Below are 4,074 nucleotides of genomic sequence, written 5' to 3' on the forward strand. Positions count from 1 at the left end.
ACTGTCTCTGTCCTTCCCAAATGTATTGTTTTTTATCCATGATAATTGTTGCATTCCCCTTGTCCGCAGGTTTAATAATGATGTCTCTATTTCTTTGTAATTCTAATAATGCTTTTCTTTCTGTCCTGGTCAGGTTATCTGGTGTTTCAAGGCCCCAGTTTAGATGTTTGAAGGCATAATGGTCAGCTCTGATTATCTGTGTGATCTGCTTCGGTAAGTTAGAAAGGGCTGGGGTCCAATCTGAATTTTCAGTGAAGGGAACTTTTTGTTTTTGTGTCTTTTTTCCTTCAAAAAAGGTTTCCAGTTGGACCCTTCTGTGGTAGGCCTGCATGTCTTTTAATAATTTAATTTTTTGTGTTTTAACTCCCCTAGGTGTCGGAATAAAAGAAAGACCTTTGAGCAGAACCGCACGTTGATCTTTGGATAATTTAAATTTCTTTGAGAGATTAATAATTAGCTTGTTTGATTCCTGTTTTGGACTCTTATCAATCAGCAGTTTAAATGCGTTTTCCAATGCTGTAACATGGCTTTGGCTGTCAGGGCCTTCCAGTGTATCCCATCATTTTCTACAATAAACTGTTCGATGGGGAGTGGTGGGATATGACCGGTGATTTTCTTTATGTGGTTGTTTAGGTGTTCGATCATCATTTGCTCATACAGTGGAAGTGTTCTGGCAAAATTGATGAGCGGGAAGAAAACTTCCGTGTTGGGAAGTCTCTTGGTGACAGCCCTGCAGGCCTTTTGCAGTTCAGTGATGGCCGCAATCCTGTATCTCTGTTGTCTGTTATTGAATCCAAAAGACAGGATAATTTTTTCAGGTTCAACCTCAATTGTGGCTTTTTCAATTAAATTAGCCGCATGTTGTAGTTTAGCACCTGGAAAGCTATCGACCTGAAGGTCAGGGCAGTTATAGGTCGGCAATCTGGACACGTTGGAGTCTCCTATTATAACATATTTTTTGTTTAGAGTGAGACTCCAATCGGACATTTTTTTGCCCGTGTTTATATGTCTTGTTGGTCCCGTTGTCGGGTCATCATTAGTAGGGGCTGATATCTGCACATTTGTGACCTCTGCCTCATTTATATTAATAGGTGCTATCATTAGGGGGAGATTTTCAGTCATTTCTTCATTTCTGTTATCTTGTTGACCCTCTAGTGCTGTTGTCTCAGAAGAGTTTTCTGCATTATTTACTCTGCCCATATCTGTGTAGGGTGTGAGAGGGATTTTTTCAAGTAAGGCCTTTCTGGGCCTCGGTTGAGGAGTGTAGTGTGAGGTGCTGGCTTCACACTGTTCAATCTCTACTGTGGTTTCTTTTGGGGCATCTAAGTTCTGAGGGGGTTCATCCCCTTCTTTAAGGAACCTGGATAGAGGTGAGAGGCCTCGTATGGGTGCCTCTGTGCTTTCAGCATACAAGGAAAAGCTCATCAAAGATGAGTGATCTGAGCCTCTGCGGGCTAATTGCACTGGCGGTGCCACGGGTGAGCTTTCCTCATTGTTAGGCTCTTTCTCGGAAACCACTGGTTCTTTTTCTAATATCACCTCATGGTGCGGTGACATATTCATATCAGCGCGTTGTGGCCCTTCAATGGAAATGGTGGGCATATGATCAGGCAGAACTGCTTGGACTCTGCGGGGACCAGTTATTCTTTGTATTCTAGGGGAAGGAACTGGGGCCTGTATGGGCCTGAGTATGACCTCTGGGTCTAATGGATTACGCTCAACCTCTTCCTCATCCTCCTCATCAAAAGACCAGTCCCCACGATGTTTTGGTGGGCTCACTGAGGTTGGTACTGTTAGCAATGAGGGTGATGTTTGGACTTCTATGTGTTGTACACCTTTTTTAGGGCGTACAGAGACCTGTGGTGGAATCAGGGAAGGAGGACCCCGAAACCGAGTAGGAGGAGAGGTGGAAGGAGTAGCAGGCCTTGTTGCTGCGACTTGTGCATATGTACGAGGGCTTGATGCCTCTCTGGTGACCGGGTTTGTTGGGTTTTGAGTCACAGTTTCTATTTCGAATAGTTCTGCTGTTATAAGAGCTTCTGCCTGTTCGACAGTGTCGGTGCTAACTTTGCCCCCATAATTTTTATCAGTCCAGGTTGAAGCCACCTCAAACGCCTGAGGCCAGTCTGCCTGGTCGGTTTGTTCGCGGATTTCTTTTAAGGTAACTTCAATCAAGGACTCGTAGTGTTGTTCTAGGACCAACTGGGTTGTATATGACCAGTTTTTTGCATTTCCCTCTAACAACTGGTTGACTTGTTCAGCTGGGAAGGCCGGTTTCACTGTGTTGACCAATAAGTTGGTCAGTCTCTGAAAGGTGATGGGCTGGTTTCCTTCGACTTTGGTCGTTACTTTGCCCAAGTGATGAACAAGTCTAATCAGTCGGTACATTAATTTAATGGCATTTTTGAGCTTGGGAGGGGCTGGGATGAAGTCTGTATTCTGATGTGATGTTCTATTGTTTGTTTGATTCTGTTTTGCCCTGTCTGTGTTTTTCTGAGAGTAATTTTTTGTGTTTCTATTGTTTTTAGGTCCTTTTGTGCTGGGGAGGACAACATCTCTATCATGGTGAGATGAAGCTCTGGGATATGCGACCTGTCTGGGTCTCTGCTCATCATAATATTCTTTTCTGTTGTTGTAATTTTCAAATTTGTTTCTGTACTGAGTGGTTCTATTTTTCTGATTGCGATTTTCTTGGATCTTTTTGTTGTAGGGTCTGTATGGACCTGGGACAGATCTGTGAAAATTTTGAGCTGCATCGTATTTATTATTGTTGTTTTTGTACAGATTCTGTGTGTATCTGTGTGGGCCATTAGGTGCCTCATTCATTCTCTGTACATACCCTCTTTTTGGAGGGTATGTGTATTTAGGACGAGAAGAAAAATTATCATTCCTTCTCGTTCTATAGTCGGGTGTTCCATCTCTCTGCCTTGGGCGAGTATATGGTGCAGGACGTTGTCCAGCTCGTCCCCTAAGGCTTTCCATAATTTAACACACCGACAAGGTGACAGAGAATGAGAATAAATCAAGGTTTGTTGTAAATGAATCAAATAAATGCAGCAAATGGAATGGTGCAAGTGAAAATAATGGCAATAAAGTGAAAATAATGGATATAAAGAGAAAATAATGAATTGAAAAATAAAATAAAATGAAGAAAATAAAGAAAATAAAAGGTCTTTTTTGTATTTGGTTCAGTTCAAGCCAAATCGCGACGTTTCGGTACAATTAGTACCTTCTTCAGGCTGGCTTGAATAAATTTATATAAAATATACCGGTATAATATTGAGAATAAATGAATAATATAGCGAAGCAATGAATGGAATAGCAGTTTGTAGAGAATCAACCGTCCGTGGCAGTAGTAACTCAGCGAGTGAGCCGCGGAGGCGTCGCGGACCTTTAAAAAGCACGCTCGTGTGGGCGTGGCCTGGTCCGTGTTAAAAGTGCTAAAATAAGCCTTTCCAAACTCGCAAAAAATCCAAAAAGTGCTCGAATTGTTGCAGGAGATGTTTAGTAAGATGATACAATTGGAGATTAATTTTAAGGTGATGTTTTAAGCTTATTTTGCTGTTTTGTAGCTGATGTATAAACGGTTGACGTCACTTGTTGAGTTGCGTCTTTTGAAAAACGTCTCCTCGTTGAATTTTATGAATGGGTGACGTCACTGCCTTTTCGAACATGAAGTTGCATTTTTTGAAAAATGCATCCTATATCCCATTGTATTTAACCGAAAATAAGGTTTTTATGCATGTTTGAGAGTTGAGAAAAAAATAAAATCTCCAAAATGTGTTGAACTGTGAAAATGTGTCTTGTGATTTTTTTTAATATTAATTTAAACCATAATTTCCAGCATGTTTTTTATCTCTTGTGAATATATAATCACTGTATGTGTTTTTCCATAATAAAGCCTACTCATGATGAAGTATACCTGTATACACACATTAGATTTATTTATTTATGTGTGTATATAATGTAATTTATTCTTATGATATATTGTTTGTACACCATTCATGTGGTGTTTTATAGGAAAGATAGGGACAGAAGGTCTTGAGAGTCCAACTTGATCCCAACCATTATCAA

The 4,074-nt window shown here is 40.7% G+C and overlaps 1 long non-coding RNA gene across 1 annotated transcript; it reads left to right on the forward strand.

Moving 5' to 3' along the window:
* The first annotated feature begins 1,675 nt into the window (after window positions 1–1,675).
* LOC137065231 (uncharacterized) lies at window positions 1,676–3,797 on the forward strand. The gene is made up of 3 exons (XR_010901602.1): window positions 1,676–2,161; window positions 2,529–2,565; window positions 2,711–3,797. It is a non-coding gene; the product is annotated as an uncharacterized lncRNA (long non-coding RNA).
* Window positions 3,798–4,074: the final 277 nt, after the last annotated feature.

This window comes from Pseudorasbora parva, chromosome 25 (assembly GCF_024679245.1).
Source record: "Pseudorasbora parva isolate DD20220531a chromosome 25, ASM2467924v1, whole genome shotgun sequence".
Taxonomy (NCBI): Eukaryota; Metazoa; Chordata; class Actinopteri; order Cypriniformes; family Gobionidae; genus Pseudorasbora; species Pseudorasbora parva.